The sequence below is a fragment of the Lissotriton helveticus genome, chromosome 11, assembly GCF_964261635.1.
Source record: "Lissotriton helveticus chromosome 11, aLisHel1.1, whole genome shotgun sequence".
In the NCBI taxonomy this organism is placed as follows: domain Eukaryota; kingdom Metazoa; phylum Chordata; class Amphibia; order Caudata; family Salamandridae; genus Lissotriton; species Lissotriton helveticus.
In genome coordinates this window covers 451449096-451456595 of record NC_136072.1, presented here as the reverse complement: position 1 = coordinate 451456595, position 7500 = coordinate 451449096, and positions in this window count along the sequence as shown.

The following is a 7500-nucleotide window of genomic DNA, read 5'->3' as shown; positions in this document are numbered from 1 at the left end:
CGGGGCCCCAGCCGGGCCACAGCCATGGAGGCTGCCAGGGGCCGGCGGGCCCTCCGACCCGGGGCCCGCTTACACCTTGACAAGCAGGGGAGGTCTGCAAGGGACCGACGGACCCCTGTCCTGGGCCCTGGGTGGAGCGGCAGCCCGGGGGACCGGGCCCAGGGCCGGAGCGCCCGACCCGGGGCCCCGACCGGGCCCCTGGACCCAGCCGGGGCTCCCAGGCCCGGAGGCACAGGGGAAGCCTCCCCGGGCCCGCCGGACCCCGTCCCGGGCACCCTGCCCCGCGGCAGGACCCAGGACGGAGCCCGGGGTGGGGAGGCCACCCTCCCCGGGGCCCTCAGGGGCCCCGGATGGAGCTCCTGAACACAGACAAGCAAGGGGAGGCTCCCCGGGCACATCGGAACCCCTTTCCGGGCCCTTGGCAGTGCGGCAGGCTGGGAGACAGGGCCCAGGGCCTGAGCACCCGACCCGGGGCCCGCCCGGGCCCCTGGACCCAGCCGGGGCTCCCAAGCCCGGAGGCGCATGGGACGCCTCCCCGGTCCCTCCGGACCCCGTCCCGGGCACCCTGCCACGCAGCAGGACCAAGGACAGAGCCCGGGGTGGGGAGGCCGCCCTCCCCGGGCCCTCAGGGGCCCTAGCCACTGCTCCTGAACCCAGCCAAGCAAGGGGAGGCTCCCCGGGCACACCGGAACCCCTTCCCGGGCCCTTGGCAGTGCGGCAGGCTGGGAGACAGGGCCCAGGGCCGGAGAAACCAACCCGGGGCCCGGCCGGGCCCCTGGACGCAGCCGGGGCTCCCAAGCCCGGAGGTGCATGGGACGCCTCCCCGGTCCCTCCGGACCCCGTCCCGGGCACCCTGCCACGCAGCAGGACCAAGGACAGAGACCGGGGTGGGGAGGCCGCCCTCCCCGGGCCCTCAGGGGCCCTAGCCACTGCTCCTGAACCCAGCCAAGCAAGGGGAGGCTCCCCGGGCACATCGGAACCCCTTCCCGGGCCCTTGGCAGTGCGGCACGCTGGGAGACAGGGCCCAGGGCCGGAGAAACCGACCCGGGGCCCGGCCGGGCCCCTGGACGCAGCCGGGGCTCCCAAGCCCGGAGGTGCATGGGACGCCTCCCCGGTCCCTCCGGACCCCGTCCCGGGCACCCTGCCACGCAGCAGGACCAAGGACAGAGCCCGGGGTGGGGAGGCCACCCTCCCCGGGCCCTCAGGGGCCCTAGCCACTGCTCCTGAACCCCGCCAAGCAAGGGGAGGCTCCCCGGGCACACCGGAACCCCTTCCCGGGCCCTTGGCAGTGCGGCAGGCTGGGTGACAGGGCCCAGGGCCGGAGAAACCGACCCGGGGCCCGGCCGGGCCCCTGGACGCAGCCGGGGCTCCCAAGCCCGGAGGTGCATGGGATGCCTCCCCGGTCCCTCCGGACCCCGTCCCGGGCACCCTGCCACGCAGCAGGACCAAGGACAGAGCCCGGGGTGGGGAGGCCGCCCTCCCCGGGCCCTCAGGGGCCCTAGCCACTGCTCCTGAACCCAGCCAAGCAAGGGGAGGCTCCCCGGGCACATCGGAACCCCTTCCCGGGCCCTTGGCAGTGCGGCAGGCTGGGAGACAGGGCCCAGGGCCGGAGAAACCGACCCGGGGCCCGGCCGGGCCCCTGGACGCAGCCGGGGCTCCCAAGCCCGGAGGTGCATGGGACGCCTCCCCGGTCCCTCCGGACCCCGTCCCGGGAACCCTGCCACGCAGCAGGACCAAGGACAGAGCCCGGGGTGGGGAGGCCGCCCTCCCCGGGCCCTCAGGGGCCCTAGCCACTGCTCCTGAACCCAGCCAAGCAAGGGGAGGCTCCCCGGGCACACCGGAACCCCTTTCCGGGCCCTTGGCAGTGCGGCAGGCTGGGAGACAGGGCCCAGGGCCGTGGCACCCGACCCGGGGCCCGGCCGGGCCCCTGGACCCAGCCTGGGCTCCCAAGCCCGGAGGCGCAGGGGAAGCCTCCCCGGGCCCTCCAGGACCCCGTCCCGGGCACCCTGCCACGCAGCAGGACCAAGGACAGCGCCCGGGATGGGGAGGCCGCCCTCCCCTGGACCTCAGGCCTTCCATGTCAGCCCGGCAATCTGGTCGCCCCATTGGAAAGCATTGCGCGCTACTATTGCAAACACATTATCTACCGGACTTGCTCTAGATGGCGCTCCAACATAAGGAATGTACCAACACCTTCCCTACTGGAATCGTGACGAGCAGGAGCCGTCATTAGCACTGAAGGGGCTAGTATATCAACACTTTCCCTCCTGTTGCGCAGGTTGGAGTTTGAAAAATAGATTGTATTATGCCTTTAGTTTGTGTGTCCTCTAGATCAAGTTGATCTACTGACTTGCGATGCCAAGGCATCTCGCTGTAAAGGAATGCGATGTCACAGCATGCATTTGTGCATTCGAATAGATGGCCGCCTATAACCCCTTCGCTGCGGCGGGTTTTCAAATGGGTTTGGGCATGGAGCTGCCCGGGACCCGTGGAGCCCGTCCTGGGCACTCTGACCTGCTGTTGGCCCGGGGGGGAGGACTGCCCGGGACCCGTGGAGCCCGTCCTGGGCACTCTGACAAGCTGTTGGCCCGGGGAAGGGAGCCCCAGACGACCGGGACCCGTGGAGCCCGTCCTGGGCACTCCTGTATGCCGTTGGCCCGGGGAAGGGAGCCCCGGACGTCCGGGTCCCGTGGAACTCGTCCTGGGCACTCTGACATGCCGCTGGCCCGGGGAAGGGTGCCCCGGACGCCCGGGGCCCGTAGCCCGTCCTGGGCACTCGGACAAGCCGTTGGCCCGGGGAAGGGAGCCCTGGACGCCCGGGACCCATGGAGCCCGTCCTGGGCACTCTGGAATGCTTTGGCCCGGGGAAGGGAGCCCCGTGGAACTGGTCCTGGGCACTTTTACATGCCGTCGGCCTGGAGGTGGGTGCCCTGGACGCCCGGGGGAGGCCTGCCCGGGACCCGTGGAGCCCTTCCCGGGTACTTTGCCAATGCCGTTGGCCTCATAGAGATGGTTGCCCCGGACGCGTCCGGGGGAGGCCTGCGCGGGACCCATGGAGCCCGTCCTGGGCATTGAGCCATGCCGTTGGCCTGCAGATGGGAGCCCCGGACGCCCGGGGGAGGACTGCCCGGTACCCGTGGATCCCGTCCTGGGCTCTTTGACATGCCGTCGGCCTGGAGGTGGGTGCCCCGGACGCCCGGGGGAAGCTGCCCGGGACCCATGGATCCCGTCCTGGGCTCTTTGACATGCCGTCGGCCTGGAGGTGGGAGCCCGGGAGCGGGCTGCCCGGGACCCATGGAGCCCGTCCTGGACACTTTGACATGCCGTCGGCCTGGAGGAGGGTGCCCGGGACGCCCGTGGGAAGCCTGGTCGGGACCCGTGGAGCCCTTCCCGGGTACTTTGCCAATGCCGTTGGCCTCCTGGAGATGTGTGCCCCGAACGCCCGGGGGGAGGGCTGCCCGGGGCCCGTGGAGCCCGCCCTGGGCACTTTGACATGCCTTCGTCCTGGAGGTGGGAGCCCCGGACGCCCGGGGGAGGGCTGCCCGGGACCCATGGAGCCCTTCCCGGTTACTCTGCCATCCCGTTGGCCTCCTGGAGATGGGTGCCCCGGACGCCCGGGGGAGGTCTGTCCGGGGCCCATGGAGCCCGTCCTGGGCAGTGTGACATGCCGTCGGCCTGGAGGTGGGAGCCCCGGACGCCCGGGGGAGGGCTACCCGGGACCCATGGAGCCCTTCCCGGTTACTCTGCCATCCCGTTGGCCTCCTGGAGATGGGTGCCCCGGACGCCCGGGGGAGGTCTGTCCGGGGCCCATGGAGCCCGTCCTGGGCAGTGTGACATGCCGTCGGCCTGGAGGTGGGAGCCCCGGACGCCCGGGGGAAGGCTGCCCGGGACCCGTGGAGCCCTTCCCGGTTACTCTGCCATCCCGTTGGCCTCCTGGAGATGGGTGCCCCGGACGCCCGGGGGAGGTCTGTCCGGGGCCCATGGAGCCCGTCCTGGGCAGTGTGACATGCCGTCGGCCTGGAGGTGGGAGCCCCATACGCCCGGGGGAAGGCTGCCCGGGACCCGTGGAGCCCTTCCCGGTTACTCTGCCATCCCGTTGGCCTCCTGGAGATGGGTGCCCCGGAAAGCCCGGGGGAGGTCTGTCCGGGGCCCATGGAGCCCGTCCTGGGCAGTGTGACATGCCGTCGGCCTGGAGGTGGGAGCCCCGGACGCCCGGGGGAAGGCTGCCCGGGACCCGTGGAGCCCTTCCCGGGTACTCTGCCATCCCGTTGGCCTCCTGGAGATGGGTGCCCCGGACGCCCGGGGGAGGTCTGTCCGGGGCCCATGGAGCCCGTCCTGGGCAGTGTGACATGCCGTCGGCCTGGAGGTGGGAGCCCCGGACGCCCGGGGGAGGGCTGCCCGGGACCCATGGAGCCCTTCCCGGTTACTCTGCCATCCCGTTGGCCTCCTGGAGATGGGTGCCCCGGACGCCCGGGGGAGGTCTGTCCGGGGCCCATGGAGCCCGTCCTGGGCAGTGTGACATGCCGTCGGCCTGGAGGTGGGAGCCCCGGACGCCCGGGGGAAGGCTGCCCGGGACCCGTGGAGCCCTTCCCGGTTACTCTGCCATCCCGTTGGCCTCCTGGAGATGGGTGCCCCGGAAAGCCCGGGGGAGGTCTGTCCGGGGCCCATGGAGCCCGTCCTGGGCAGTGTGACATGCCGTCGGCCTGGAGGTGGGAGCCCCATACGCCCGGGGGAAGGCTGCCCGGGACCCGTGGAGCCCTTCCCGGTTACTCTGCCATCCCGTTGGCCTCCTGGAGATGGGTGCCCCGGAAAGCCCGGGGGAGGTCTGTCCGGGGCCCATGGAGCCCGTCCTGGGCAGTGTGACATGCCGTCGGCCTGGAGGTGGGAGCCCCGGACGCCCGGGGGAAGGCTGCCCGGGACCCGTGGAGCCCTTCCCGGGTACTTTGCCATCCCGTTGGCCTCCTGGAGATGGGTGCCCCGGACGCCCGGGGGGAGGTCTGTCCGGGGCCCATGGAGCCCGTCCTGGGCAGTGTGACATGCCGTCGGCCTGGAGGTGGGAGCCCCGGACGCCCGGGGGAAGGCTGCCCGGGACCCGTGGAGCCCTTCCCGGGTACTTTGCCATCCCATTGGCCTCCTGGAGATGGGTGCCCCGGACGCCCAGGGGCGGTCTGTCCGGAACACGTGGAGCCCGTCCTGGGCATTGAGCCATGCCGTTGGCCCGGAGAATGGAGCCCCCAGACGCCCGGGGGAGGTGTTGCCCAGGCATATCTCATCTGGTCCCCCCGGGCAGAGAACCACCAGCCCTGGAGAGGTGTCCGGGCGTACCCTGCCCCTAGTAATCCGGAGGGAAATTACCCCCCTTTCTTGCAATCCGTGCACGCGAGGTGACAGAGGGGACCCAAGGCGTAAAAGAACCCGACCTCATGGAGCCCTAGCTGGGATCCGGGAGGCGAATGGCACCTCATCGGGACTTCCAGGGAAGCCCAGCCATCTGGTCGCCCCATTGGAAAGCATCGCGGGCGACCAGATGGCCGGGATCGAAAGGACTCCCAGCTCCCCATCCATCCCAAGCCTTCGCGGTAGGTTTCCTGACTTCCTGCCCACGCAAGGCAGGGCTCTTGGACCCCGGCTGGGCCTCAGGCGCAGGTTGGACCACCGGAGCTCTAGGGCCCGGACGACCTGGGGGGAGGAATGCCCGGGACCCGTGGAGCCCGTCCTGGGTACTTTGACATGCCGTCGGCCTGGAGGTGGGTGCCCCGGACGCCCGGGGGAAGCTGCCCGGGACCCATGGAGCCCGTCCTGGGTACTTTGACATTCCGTCGGCCTGGAGGTGGGAGCCCCGGATGCCCGGGGAGAGGTCTGCCCGGGACCCATGGAGCCCGTCCTGGGTACTTTGCCTATGCCGTTGGCCTCATGGAGACGGGTGTCCCAGACGCCCGGGGGAGGACTGTCCCAGACTCATGGAGCCCGTTCTGGGCACTTTGACATGCCGTCTGCCTGGAGGTGGGAGCCCCGGACGCCCGGGGGAGGGCTGCCCGGGACCCATGGAGCCCGAACCGGGCACGCTGCCATGCCGTCAGCCTGGATGGAGCCCCGGACGTCCGGGGTACGAGTGACCGGGACGCATGGAGCCCGTCCTGGGCACTTTTCCGTGCCTTCGGCCTGGAGCCCCCAGACACCCAGGGGAGGGCCACCGTGAAAACCATGGAGCCCGACCCGGGCACTCTGCCATACCGTCAGCCTAGATGGAGCCCCGGACGCCCAGGGGACGAATGCCCGGGACGCATGGAGCCCGTCCTGGGCACTTTTCCATGCATTCGGCCTGGAGCCCCCAGACACCCAGGGGAGGACATCCCTGGAAACCATGGATCACGACCCGGGCACTCTGCCATGCCGTCAGCCTGGATGGAGCCCCGGACGCGCGGGGGATGAATGCCCGGGACGCATGGAGCCTGTCCTGGGCACTTTTCCATGCCGTCAGCCTGGATGGAGCCCCGGACGCCCGGGTGACGACTGCCCAGGAGCCATGGAGCCCGTCCTGGGCAATTTGACATGCGGTTGGCCTGGAGGAAGGAAGCCCCGGGTGGCCTAGGGAGGTGTTGCCCAGGCATAGCCCATCTGGTCCCCATGGCAGAGAACCGCCAGCCTCGGAGGGGTGTCCGGGCGTACCCTTCTCCCTAGCAATCCGGAGGAAAATTACCCCCTTTTCTTGTAATCTGTGCACGCGAGGTGACAGAGGGGACCCAAGGCGCGAATGTACCCGACCTCCTGGAGCCCTCGCTGGGATCCGGGCGGCGAATGGCACCTCATCGGGACTTCCAGGGAAGTTCGGCCATCTGGTCGCCCTTATAGGAAAGCGTTGCGGGCGACCAGATGCCCGAGGGGATCCGGGCGACCAGATGGCCGAGGGAATCTGGGCGATCAGATGGCTGGACACGGAAGTGAAGCCGCCTGGACTCTCCCGACCCTGTCCCTGTCCCCGTCCCCGTCCCGGGACGAATGCCCGGGACGCATGGAGCCCGTCCTGGGCACTTTTCCATGCCTTCGGCCTGGAGCCCCCAGACACCCAGGGGAGGACCACCGTGAAAACCATGGAGCCCGACCCGGGCACTCTGCTATACCGTCAGCCTGGATTGAGCCCCGGACGCCCGGGGGACGAATGCCCGGGATGCATGGAGCCCGTCCTGGGCACTTTTCCATGCCTTCGGCCTGGAGCCCCCAGACACCCAGGGGAGGACCACCGTGAAAACCATGGAGCCCGACCCGGGCACTCTGCCATACCGTCAGCTTGGATGGAGCCCCGGACGCCCGGGGGACGAATGCCCGGGACGCATGGAGCCCGTCCTGGGCACTTTTCCATGCCGCCGGGGTGGATGGAGCCCCGGGCGCCCAGGGGACGACTGCCCAAGAGCCATGGAGCCCGTCCTGGGCAATTTGACATGCCGTCGGCCTGGCGGAAGGAAGCCACGGGTGGCCTAGGGAGGTGTTACCCAGGCATAG